We start from the raw sequence: 14133 nt of genomic DNA on the forward strand, positions 1-14133 counted from the left end.
TTATCTTTGCTATCGTTTCCTTCATTTGTTTTTCATTTATTTCTCATCTGATCTTTATGATTTCTTTCCTTCTGCAAACTTTGGGCGTTTTTTGTTCTTCTGTCTCTAATTGCTCTAGGTATGAGGTTAGGTTGCTTACTTGAGATTTTTCCTGTTTCTTGAGGTAGGATTGTATTGCTGTAAACTTCCCTCTCAGAACTGCTTTTGTTTCATCCCATATGTTTTGGGTTGTTGTGTTTTCATTGTCATTTGTTTTGAGGTATTTTTGATTTCCTCTTTGATTTCTTCAGTGATCTCTTGATTATTTAATTGTGTATTGTTTAGCCTCCATGTGTTTGTATTTTTTACAGTTTTTTTCCCTGTAATTTATATCTAGTCTTATAGTATTGTGGTCGGAAAAGTTACTTGATATGACTTCAGTGTTCTTAAATTTACCAAGGCTTGATTTGTGACCCAAGATATGATCTCTCTTGGAGAATGTGCCATAAGCCCTTGAGAAGAAAGTTTATTCTGTTGTTTTTGGATGGAATGTCCTATAGATATCAATTAAGTCCATCTTGTCTAATGTGTCATTTCAGCTTGTGTTTCCTTATTTATTTTCATTTTGGATGATCTGCCCATTGGTGAAATTGGGGTATTGAAGTCCCCTACTATTATTGTGTTACTGTCGATCTCCCCTTTTATGGGTGTTAGTTAGCATTTTGCCTTATGTATTGACATGCTCCTATGTGGGTGCATAAATACTTACAATTGTTAAAACTTCTTCTTGGATTGATCCTTGATCATTGTGTAGTGTCCTTCTTTGTCTCTTGTAATAATCTTTAAAGTCTATTTTGTCGTATATGAGAATTGCTACTCCAGCTTTCTTTTGATTTCCATTTGCATGATATATCTTTTTCCATGCCATCACTTTCAGTCTGTATGTGTCCCTAGGTCCGAAGTGGGTCTCTTGTAGGCAGCATATATAAGGTCTTGTTATTGTATCCTTTCAGCCAGTTTGTGTCTTTTGGTTGGAGCATTTAATTCATTTACATTTAAGGTAATTAATGATATGTATGTTCTGATTACCATTTTCTTAATTGTTTTGAGTTTGTTTCTGTAGGTCTTTTCCTTCTCTTGTGTTTCCTGCCCAGAGAAGTTCCTTTTGCATTTGCTGTAATGCTGATTTGGTGGTGCTGTATTCTCTTAGCTTTTGCTCGTCTGTAAAGGTTTTAATTTCTCCGTCGAATCTGAATGAGATCCTTGCTGGGTAGAGTAATCTTGGTTGTAGGTTTTTGGCTTTCATCACTTTAAATATGTCCTGCCACTCCCTTCTGGCTTGCACAGTTTCTGCCGAGAAATCAGCTGTTAACCTTATGGGGATTCCTTTGTATGTTATTTGTTATTTTTCCCTTGCTGCTTTTAATATTTTTTCTTTGAATTTAATTTTTGATAGTTTGATTAATAAGTGTCTTGGCATGTTTCTCCTTTGTTTTATCCTGTATGGGACTCTGTGCTTCCTGGACTTGACTATTTCCTTTCCCATAATAGGGAAGTTTTCAACTATAAAACTCTTCAGATATTTTTTCAGACCCTTTCGTTTTATCTTCTTCCTCTGGGACACCTATAATTTGAATGTTGGTGCATTTAATGTTGTTCCAGAGGTCTCTGAGACTGTCCTCAATTCTTTTCATTCTCTTTTCTTTATTCTGCTCTGCAGTAATTATTTCTACTATTATCTTCCAGGTCAGTTATCCATTCTTCTGCTTCAGTTATTCTGGTATTGATTCCGTCTAGAGAGTTTTTAATTTCATTTATTGAGTTGTTCATCATTGTTTGTTTGCTCTTTAGTTCTTCTAAGTCCTTGTTAAACGTTTCTTTTGTTTTCTCCATTCTATTTCCAAGATATTGGATCACATTTACTATCATTACTCTGAATTGTTTTTTACATAGACTGCCTATTTCCTCTTCATTTGTTTGTTCTGGTGGCTTTTTACCTTGCTCCTTCGTTTGCTGTGTGTTTCTCTGTCTTCTCATTTTGCTTAACTTACTGTGTTTGGGGTCTCCTTTTCACAGGCTGCAGGTTTGTAGTTCCCATTTTTATTGGTGTCTGCCCCCAGTGGGTACCATTGGTTCAGTGGGTTGTGTAGGCTTCCTGGTGGGGTGGACAGGTGCCTGTTTCCTGGTGGATGAGGCTGGATCTTGTCTTTCTGGTGGGAAGGACTGTGTCCAGTGGTGTGTTTGGGGGTGTCTGTGAACTTACTACGAGTTTAAGCAGCCTCTCTGCTAATGGGTGGGGTTTTGTTCCTCTCTTGCTAGTTGTTTGGCATGAGGTGTCCAGCACTGTAGTTGGCAGGTCATTGAGTGGAGCTGGATTTGAGCATTGAGATGGAGATCTCTGGGAGAGCTTTCGCCGTTTGATATTATGTGGGACCAGTAAGTCTCTGGTGGACCCATGTCTGGAAGTCAGCTCTCCCACCTAAGAGGCTCAGGCCTGACACAGGGCCACAGCACCAAGACCCTCTCTGCCACACAGCTCAGAAGAAAAGGGAGGGGAAAAAAAGGAAGAAAATAAATAAAGTTATTAAAATAAAAAAGAATATTATTAAAAATAAAAAGTAATAAAAAAGTAAGAAGGAAGGAAAATAGTGAGCAACCAAACCAATAAACAAATCCACTAATGATAACGAATGCTAAAATCTATTCAAAAAAGAAAACGGACAGACAGAACCCTAGGAGCTCGTTTAGGAGCTCGTCTCTGGAGCTCGTTTAGGCGGTGCTCTGAATCCCCTCTCCTTGTGCACCTGAAACAATGGTCTCTTGCTTCTTAGGCAGGTCCAGACATTTTCCTGGACTGCCTCCTGGCTAGCTGTGCCGCACTCGCCCCCTCAGGCTGTGTTCACGCAGCCAACCCCGGTCCTCTCCCTGGTGTCTGGTCTCTGAAGCTGGAACCTCAGCTCCCAGCCCCCACCCACCCCGGCAGGTGAGCAGACAAGCCTGTTGGGCTGGTGAGTGCTGGTCGGCAGCGATCCTCTGTGCGGGAATCTCTCCTCTGTGCCCTCTGCACCCCTGTTGCTGTGCTCTCCTCCGCAGCTCCGAAGCTTCCCTCCCCCACCCACACCCTGTCTCCAGCAGTGAAGGGGCTTCCTAGTGTGTGGAAGCTTTTCCTCCTTCACATCTCCGTCCCAGAGGTGTGGATCCTGTTCCTATTCTTTTGTCTCTGTTTTTTCTTTTTTCTTTTGCCCTACCCAGGTATGTGGGGATTACTTGCCTTTTGGGAAGTCTTCTACCAGCATTCAGTAGGTGTTCTGTAGGAGTTGCTCCACATGTAGGTATATTTTTGATGTATTTGTGGGGAGGAAGGTTATCTCCATGTCTTACTCCTCCGCCATCTTGAAGGTCCTCTTGGACTCACATTTCTGATGGGGTGATTTTGCCACCTCCCTCTTTAAATCCCTCCAACAACTTCTCATTAACCTTAGGATATAAACAAATTTCCTAAGCATGTCCCACAAAATTCAGCATCCTCTGTTGTCTTCTAACTTCTTGGCCTAATTTCTTGTGTTTTTCCTCTTATTTTCTTTGCTCTAGTAACACTTGTCATTTTTATGAACTTAGAATAATTTTTGCATTTTTCTTTCTAGAACTCACTTCTCTTTTCTCTTGGTCCAATTAATATGTACAGATCCTCTGTATGTCAGCTAAAATCCTACTTCCTCAGGGACTTCTCCCCTGATTTCTCTGAAGAACTTTCATTGCATTATTTGGTTATCTTATAGCAGTTAACACAGTTATAAGTTAATGTTTATTTGTGTGATTGTTTGATTAATGTCTTGGGCTTCCAGCATGCTAGAAGCTCTGTGAGTGTAGGGATTATGCTTCTCTGTGGCCACTATTGTATTTCCAGGACCTTCCATTGTGTGTAGCAACTTCCATGGTGTGTAGCAAAGAATAAGGGCTCAGTAAAGATATTTTGACTGAATAAATGAACAGCATTCCTTTAAAAGCTGATGAAGGACAGATTCCAAAACTGTTGCATAAGAATTGGACTTCCTTAAAGAAAGATTGACTTTGTCAGTTGTAAGAGGAGGAAAGAAAAATATGGAGTTAGATGCAAATTATTGTGTAGATTTGTTTGGAAGACAGTTACGTTCTTGCCTAATGATTTCTCTTAGTATGAGGCAGTCATGTATCCTGAACTTGTGGGATATAGGAAATTTATGGAGAGAAATTAAGGTATGAAATAATCATCTTGTAAAAGGGAAAGGCAAACTTCCTTGAAACCTGAAGGAGGAATGAAGAAATGAACATTCTTATTTCCAGTTCTTTTTCAGTCTCTCGCCCCCATGCAGCTTTTTATCCACAGCATTTAAAATGGGTAATTAAATCTTAACATAGTTTCATCCCTTTCTTTCTTCTTTATTGTTTATTCTCAGTCTTCTTTCTTTAGATGTTGGGCATTCAAGCAACTGCCATTGTTTTGCTATATAGCTCTCATATCCCTGATCCCATATCTAAACTTGGATTTCTAACTGCTTTGTAGAAGAAATGAGCTTCATGTTTTTGTCAGAAAATAATCTGTTAGAATAACAGTTCATTTTCATAAACAGGACTATAAGGAAAAAACAAAGTCAAAGAACTTAAGGCTTTTTGACTACCAAGCAATGGAATTACAGACTAAATTTAAGTAGAGAACAGATAATGAGCTAATTAGCATATTGTTGTTGTGTATATAGCAAATTCAGGTGTGTATATGTCATTTTCTGTTAAGAATGTTTCTAACATATTCAGTTTTCTATTAAAAATGTAGTAAGTAAAACTTCCTATTAAAAAAACTTGTAAGAAAAACTGTATTAAAAAAAAAAAACCCTATAGGAAATGAAAAAATAAAGCAGAAGTAACAAGAGCAGAATATTACAGGAGAGCTTTTTTTCTCTCAGCAAATAAAATAGCCCCAAATTCTATTTCATTATAAGATAGAGTAGCCAAGTGCTCTTTATTCATTGTGTCTTTATGGTAACTGGTATATAAGTAGTCTTCAAATAACTCCTTTTTTTTTTTTAACAAAAGGTAGTAAATAGTTCAGTAGTTTATATTCTCAACAGGGCTTATAAAAATAATTTGTTTTCTTAGTTTCTTGATTATGAAAAATGTCAAGGTTTCTCATTAAATACTCTTTTGACTTTGGCTTACCGTTTTCAGAAACAACTTTAACTCTGAAAAAAACGTATTTTGGGACACACGCACAATACGTGTGCATATTTTATTTTCACATGTTGCCACCATCTTGAAACCATAAGAATTCCATTATTTTTTGTTTTCACCCTCTTCTCCAACTCTGTTTCCAAATACATGTTGTGTATTTCTTTTCTGATATCCTACGAGATGAACCTCTTTGTATTTCTTTGAAAAGTGTATCTTAAGGAGCATTTCCTCAGCATTATTGACACATACACACAAATTCTTTTTGTCAGTATTATTATGAAACCTTGCAAATTTCAATTTCCAAGATTCCTATTACATTACAGCTGCAGAAGATAGTTCTCAATTTTTGACCTGTTCTGGTCTGTTAGTCTCCTTTCTTTATGCATTGTATACATCCTCATCTTTTACTGGCTAGGATAAAATTAAAAGCCGTATTTTTTAATAGAATCATTGCTCTAATAACTACAATAGCTTATTGTAGTTAGGTCTAGAAAAATAGGTATATTCTTGCTGACTTCTTCTAATGTATAAAGCACATCTTTTATTTACCTAATAAACTTGGAAATCACATTTATTGGAAATATCATTGCCTCAAACTCTTAGTTTCAGGTGTGTCTCAAAGGTTGCATTAGTTTCCTTTGGGAAGCAAGAAACGAAGAAATGGCATGGCTGGAGTATATTTTCTGTATCAAGTGTTACAGAAGCACATTGGTAGCCATGGATAGGCAGATATCCTACAAATGAAACAAGCCCCTTATGATTCATCATACCATCTTCCATTAAGTTAATGGATTACTAAGGACTTGAATGATTTTTGAGTGCTGAATAGGTACTTCAAAACACTTCTTAGTAACATAGAAAACTGCTATTAGCATCACATACTAATCCAAAGATCGTAGTTACTGATGGGTACCTGTGAATTTTGCCACTGCTAATGTGTTTTGAAGGATCAGTTTGTAATATAGGTTAATACATCCCAGGAATTGTGAATTTTGAGTGTCCACCTCTCACACATGTTATTCGAGGTGAAAGACCTAGATTTCCCAATTATGTTCAGTCTTAGTCCTCTTTCGTCTATGATAGAAAATCTTAATCTTACAGCATACAACAAAATGACATAAAACAGATTACACGAGAAAAACTGAAATTCCATGGCAATATTGCTGTGATTATATTTATGTCCTCAGTAACTTTTATTAAGTCTCATCTATGAAGGAGTGTTACAAAATAATGAGATCACTCATTCTTTATGCATTGAGCAGTATGCATTTATTGGTGTGACTTGGGTATGGTAATATTTATACGATGATAAAAAAAAATGGTATCTTTCTCTGGCAGAGGTTACAGGTAATCACTTTATTCTTGACCCTGCTCATGATGGGGATGGCTAAGCCCTTACTTCTTCCTAGGAATAATTACTTCTCTGCACTTTGGAATGCACTGTTGCAAACAATGCAGCCAGAAACATGCAGAGAGAAAAGCAGACTCTTTCAGTCAAAGAGAAGTGGGTTAGGAAAAGTCTTTTCATGTACCATCTATTGAAGAACCCACTTGAAAAAGTCTTCGTGGTTTGGAAGCAACTTACAACATTTGAGGTATATTGGGCCAATATTTGGAGACTGACCGTTGAATGCAAGTAGATTCACAAATGCAAACTTCATGAGGAATCCAAGGGAATGCTATAGGTAAGCTGATCTGTTTCTTATGTCAAGCATAAGAATGGATAAAAGATTAAAAATAAAAAACTTCAACAGTATCCATCTGCTATCATTAGTGAACTTCTGACGTCATTCAACACGAATACCTGGTTTGGGATCTATTTCCCTTTGCAGTTTGTCTTCTATTACTCCAATCCATGTCCCTGATGCTTTAACCTAACTGTGCAGTGCAAAAATGTGCTCTATATTTTATATCTCTAATTATTCTGCTGTCATTTTCCTCCTGGGAAACTTTCCCACATCTCTGCATGTCAGAGATGCACCTCCTCCACAGGTGGCTCCAAGAAGTCCCAACCTTAAAAATATCAATTTCCTTTAGGTGAAACTTTGCAAATAGTCATTAAAAAAATCTTAAAATTATATGGACAGTATGTTTCCTATTTATGTTGCACCAACTGATTTGACAGGAGTTTTAATGAAAATGATACAAGTGGAGAAGAATTAGCTTTTAGAATGAGGGAGATAATTATTCTGTTTAAACAAACATATGCACAATCACATCACAACTTCTGTGTTGTTGAATGCTTGGTTTGAAGATTAATTTTGTTGTCAGGTCATTAAGCTTTCTTTGTAATTTAAGACAAATTAGATACTGGCTTTTGGATCTGATGTGTCTTTTGAAGCTGTTACATATAAATAACCTCCAGAGTCCCCCCTCCACTTTTTTTTTCCCCCTCCACTTTTTTTGGACAAGTTGAGTTTTCTTTATTATTTCTTTCTTTATTATATTTTAATTGGCAATTTGTTATGGCAAGGTAAGTTCAGAGAGGTTTTGTAGCAGTTCCTCATGTGCAACAGAATGGACCAACTGTGGAAGTAGAAATAGATCCATCCTTTTAGGATAGAACAGGTACTATGAGACCTCAATGGTCAAAGACCTGATGAGTAACATTGCCAGTATTGGAATAATGATTGCTGTAATTTATTAAATCTGTTTCAAAATGTGTTATGAATATATACAAAAGTCAGTTTTGCATATATAATGAATCCTATTAAAGTGAATGAGTGAAAATATTGTTGGATAAAATCTCAATTTATCCAAAATGTTTACCTTAAAAATGAGACTGGGAATTGTCATTGGACAAAAGAGAATTGCTGATGTTGGGCAAAGATCATGTTATATTTGGCAAGACTCTGCTTTCATGGAAAACAATTGAACCATCAATCAAAAATGATATCAGATACATAGGATACAGAACACATTTAGACACACATGGTAATATGAATTGGGATACGGGTAATACATAGCAAAGAAGAAAAGATAAATAGCCCAGATGCACATGCACAGCTCCTCTAGGTTTTCTATAATATAAAAATTGTTCTCTATAGTTTCCTAGATCCAGAATAAATGTATAGGAACAATTTTGACTCTGTTAATAGTAGGTTAAATGGAGGATATACATTTCTTACCAAATATGAAAGCAAGAAATAGGCTGTTGTTGGTATTAGTTCTCAGTTCACTTGGCGTTCTTTTCATGGTCACAAGATGGCTTAGCACCTCCAAGCATCACGTTCTCACATTATCAAAGGCAGAAAGCAGGAGGACAGGTGATTTGAGTGAACTCTCCTTATGTATCTGTTATTTTAATAAAGGAACAAGAGCTCTCCTACACCACACTATATTTACCTTCTGTTTAATTGGCTAGAACAATGGGTTGGGTCATTCCTTGCTGTTAATAAGAGGCTGGAAAAATAAATGTCTGTAAAAAGAGGACAGGATGATTACGACTGCCTTAAATCAATTATGATTACCCCTTGGCGCTAGTCACTATGCAATCTCAAAAAAATTAGTAAGAAGCAGCAGAAAATGGCTATTGGGAAAAATCTAACAATTTCTATGAAAAAAATAGAACCTGAAAAACTAGTTGTCGTGTACAGTTGCCAAATCCTTAAGAAGTTTTATCTTGAATCAATTAATAAACAAAAATATGTGTTCCTGGGCTTCCCTGGTGGCGCAGTGGTTGAGAGTCCGCCTGCCGATGCAGGGGACATGGGTTCGTGCCCCGGTCCAGGAAGATCCCACATGCCACGGAGCGGCTGGGCCTGTGAGCCATGGCCGCCGAGCCTGTGCGTCCGGAGCCTGTGCTCCGCAAAGGGAGAGGCCACAACAGTGAGAGGCCCGCGTACCACACACACACACACTATATATATATATATGTGTTCCCAGCCAGAACTATAGAATGACTGAATACAATTTGGAAGACACTATAGTATACAGAGAGCCAAAGGTTTCCAAATGATTTTCTCTTAATTTTATTTTCTTTATTAAAATTTTAATTTAATTTCTCTAAACAAAGACAAAACAAAACAAAAAGCCTACAAAAGCGGTTCACCCATTTCTCCCACCCCTACCCCTTCTTCTTGTGACCACCAATCTGTTCTCTGTATCTGTGAACTTGGCTTTTGTTTTGTTTTTAGATTTCACGTACAAGAGAGGTTATATAGTATTTGTCTTTCTCTGTCTGACTTATTTCACTGAGCATAATGTCCTTGAGATGTATCCATGTTGTTGCAAATGGTAAGATTTCCTTCTTTTTTTCTGCCTAAATAATATTACATTTTATATATATATATACAGCATTTTCTTTATCCATTAACCCATCCATGGACATTAGTTGTTTCCTTACCTTGGCTATTGCAAATAATGCTGCAGTGAACATGGGGGTACGTATATCTTTTCAAGTTAGTATTTTCATTTTCTTTGGGTAAATACCCAGAAGTGGAATTGCTATATAATATAGTTGTGATGGTTTTAATTTTTTGAGGAAATGCCATACTGTTTTCCAGAGCGGCTGTACCAGTTTACATTTCCACCAACAGTGCACATGGTTTCCGTTTTCTCCACACCTATGCCAACAATTTTTATTTTAATGATAGCCATTCTTACAGGTGTGAGGTGATATCTCATTCTGGTTTTGATTTGCATTTCCCTGGTGATGAATGACGTTGTGCATCTAACCTGTTGACCAAATGTATTATATATCTTTCTTAGAAAAATGTCTGTTCAGGTCTTCTGCCCCATTTTTTTTTTTTTTTTGTGGTACACCGGCCTCTCACTGTTGTGGCCTCTCCCCTTGCGGAGCACAGGCTCTGGACGCGCAGGCTCAGCAGCCATGGCTCACAGGCCCAGCTGCTCCTCAGCATGTGGGATCTTCCCGGACCAGGGCACAAACCCGTGTCCCCTGCATCGGCAGGCGGACTCTCAACCACTGCGCCACCAGGGAAGCCCATTCTGCCCCAGTTTTTAACCAGATTTTTTTTTTTCTTTTTTTTTTTTGCTATTGAGTTGTACGAGTTCTTCATATATTTTGGATATTAGCCCCTTTTCAGTTATATGATTTACAAATATTTTCTCGCATTCAGTAGGTTGCCTTTTCATTTTATTGATAGTTTCCTTTGCTGTGCAGAAGCTTTTTAGTATGATGTAGTTGCACTTTTTATTTTTGCTTTTGTTGATTTTGCTTATACTGTCAGATTAAAAAAATATATTGCTAAGACAATGTCAAGCATTACTGCCTATATTTTCTTCTTAGAGTTTTATGGTTTCAGATCTTACATTAAATTCTTAATACAGTTTGAATTAATTTTTGTGTATGGTGTAAGAGAGTGGTCCAGTTTCATTCTTTTGCCTGCAGTTGTCCAGTTTTCCCACCACCATTTATTGAAGAAACTGTCCTTTCTCCATTGTATGTTCATGGCTCCTTTGTTGTAAATTAATTGACCATATATACATGGGGTTATTTCTAGGCTTTCTATTCTGTTTCATTGATCTGTGTGCCTGTGTCTATGCCAATACCATTCTGTTTTAATTAATATAGTTCTATAACGTAGTTTGAAATCAAGGAATGTTAGGCCTCCAGCTTTGTTTCTTTCTCAAGATTACATTGACTATTCAGGGTCTTTTGTAGTTCCATACAATTTTTAGGATTGTTTGTTCTGTTTCTGTGAAAAATGCCATTGGGATTTTGATAAAGATTGTATTGACTCTGTAGATTGCTTTGAGTAGAATGGACATTTTAACAATGTTGATTTTTCCAGTCCATGAGCATGGACTACCTTTCTATATTTGTGTATTCTTAAATTTTTTTTTTCATTAATGTCTTGTAGTTTTCAACATACAGATCTTTCACCTCCTTGGTTAAATTTATTCCTAAGTGTTTGATTCTTTTGACACAGTTGTGAATGGGATAGTTTTCTTAATTTCTTTTTCTGATAGTTCATTATTAGTATAAAGAAGCACTGCAGATTTGGGGGCATTGATTTTGTATCCTGCAACTTTACTGAATGCGCTTATTAGTTCTAACAGTTTTTTTTAGATGGAGTCTTTATGGTTTTCTATATATAATATCATGTCATCTGCAGATAGTGACCGTTTTACTTCTTCCTTTTCAGTTTGGATGCCTTTTATTTCTTTTTCTTGCCTAATTGCTCTAGCTAGGACTTCCAATACAATATTGAATAAAAGTGGCAAGAATGGACACCCTTGTCTTGTTCCTGGTCCTAGAGGATGAGCTTTCAGTGTATCACTGTTGAGTATGATATTAGGTATGGGCTCGTTATATATGGCCTTTATATATGAATATGGAGTTACATTTCCTCTATACCTACTTTGTTGAGAGTTATTATAAATGGATGTTGAATTTTGTCAAAAGCTTTTTCTGCATCTATTGAGATGATCATATGATTTCTATACTTCATATTTTTAATTTGGTATATCACATTGATTGATCTGCAGATGTCGAACCACCTTTCATTCCTGGAATAAATCCCACTTGATCTTCGTGTATACTTTTAATGTATTGCTGAATTCTGTTTGCTAATATTTTGTTGAGGTTTTTTTGCATCTATGTTCATTGGGGATATTGGCGTGTAATTTTCTTTCTTTGTGGCATTCTCGTCTGGTTTTGGTATCAGGGTAATGCTTGCCTCATAAAATGTGTTTGGAAAAGTTCCCCCATCTTCTGTTTTTTGGAAGAGTTTGAGAAGAATAGGTTATAACTCTTACTTAAATGTTTGGTAGAATTTACATGTTAAACTGTGTGGTCCTGGATTTTTGTTTCTTTGGAGGTGTTCGATTACTGCTCAATCTCCTTGCTAATAATTGATCTGTTCAGATTTTCTATTTCATCATAATTCGGTCTTGGTAAGTTGTATGTTTCTAGTTTTTATCACTTTCTTCTAGATTGTCCAATTTGTTGTATAATTGCCCATAGAATTCTCTTAAATTTTGTCATTTGTTAGTCTCAAGATATTTTTTGATTTATATTTTTATTTCTTCTTTGACCCCATTGGTTGTTTAGTAGCATGTTGTTTAATCTCCACATATTTGTGAATTTTTCAGTTTTCTTCATGTCATTAACTTCTCACTTTATACTGGTGTAGTCAGAAAAGATGCTTGATATAATTTCAATTCTCTTAAATTTATTGAGGGTTATTTTTTTGCCCTAACATATGATCTGCCTTGTCAAATATTTCATGTGAATTTGAGAATGTGTATTTAGTTTCTTTTGTGTGGAATATTCTGTAAATATCTGTTAAGCGCATCTGGTCTAACATATCAGTTAAGGCCAATGTTTCGTTCCTGATATTCTGTCTGGGTGATTTTTCCATTGATGTAAGTGGGGTATTAAATTCCCCTACTATTATTGTACTGCTGTCTATTTCTTTCTTTAGGTCTGTTAATATTTGCTTTGTATACATAATATGTGCTCCTCTGTTTGGTGCATACATATTTACAAATGTTATATCCTTTAGTTGGATTGACCCCTTTATCATTATATAACTCTTTTTTTTGTCTCTTATTATATGGTCTTTGTTTTAAAGTCTGTTTTGTCTAATATAAATATAGTTACTCCAACTTTTATTGGTTTCCATTTGCATGGAATATCTTTTTCCATCTCTTCACTTTCAGTCTGTCCTTCCCTACATCTAAAGTGTGTCTCTTGTTATAGCTAGACATTGTCTTTTTATCCATTCAGCCACTCTATGCCTTTTGAATAAAGAATTTACTCTATTTACATTTAAAGTAATAATTACTGATTGGTATGTGCTTATTGCCATTTTGTTCATTGTTTTCTGACTTTTGTTCTTCCTTTGTTCTTTTCTTTTTCTCTTGCTTTCTTCCCTTGTGATTTGATGACTTTTTGTAGTGTTATGCTTAGATTCCTTTCTCATTATCTTTTGTGTGTCTCTGATAGGTTTTTGTTTTGTGGTTACTGTGAATGTCACATATTACCAGTCTATATAAATATACTGGTCTATTTTACATTGACAGCAAGTTAAGTTTGAATACATACTAAAACTCTGTTTTTTTTTTTTTTTTTTTTTTGCGTTACGCGGGCCTCTCACTGTTGTGGCCTCTCCCGTTGTGGACCACAGGCTCCGGACGTGCAGGCTCAGTGGCCATGGCTCACGGGCCTAGCCGCTCCACGGCATGTGGGATCTTCCCAGACTGGGGCATGAACCCGCGTCCCCTGAATCAGCAGGCGGACTCTCAAACACTGCGCCACCAGGGAAGCCCTAAAACTCTGTATTTTTATTCCCTCCCTCAAAATTTTATGTTTTTTTGTTTTGTTTTGTGGTACGCGGGCCTCTCAGTGTCGTGGCCTGTCCCATTGTGGAGCACAGTTTCCGGACGCGCAGGCTCAGCGGCCATGGCTCACGGGCCTAGCTGCTCCGTGGCATGTGGGATCCTCCCAGACCGGGGCATGAACCCGTGTCCCCTGCATCGGCAGGCGGACTCTCAACCACTGTGCCGCCAGGGAAGCCCAAAATTTTATGTTTTTCATGTCACATTTTGTATCCTTTTATCTTGTGTATTCCTTAGCTAATTATTGTGATCATAGTTATTTTTATGATTTTTGTCTTTTAACTCTCATACTAGTTTTATAAGTAATTAATTACCTACTTACTACATATTTACTTTTCCAGTGAGATTTATTGTTTTATATGTGTTCTTGTAATCAATTAGCACCCTTTCTTTTCAGCATAAAGAAGCCCTTTAACATTTCCAGTAGTGCTGGTTTAGTGGTGATGAACTTCTTTAGCTTTTGCTAGTCTGGAAAACTCTTTATCGTGCCTTCAATTTTGAAAGTTAAATTTGCTGGTTAGAGTATTCTTTATTGGAAGTTTTTTCTTTTAGGACTTTGAAAATATTATCCCACTCCCCTGGCCTGCAAAGTTCATGCAGAAAACTCTGCTGATAATCTTATTGCAGTTCTCTTGTACATAA

Source organism: Tursiops truncatus, chromosome 5, assembly GCF_011762595.2.
Source record: "Tursiops truncatus isolate mTurTru1 chromosome 5, mTurTru1.mat.Y, whole genome shotgun sequence".
In the NCBI taxonomy this organism is placed as follows: domain Eukaryota; kingdom Metazoa; phylum Chordata; class Mammalia; order Artiodactyla; family Delphinidae; genus Tursiops; species Tursiops truncatus.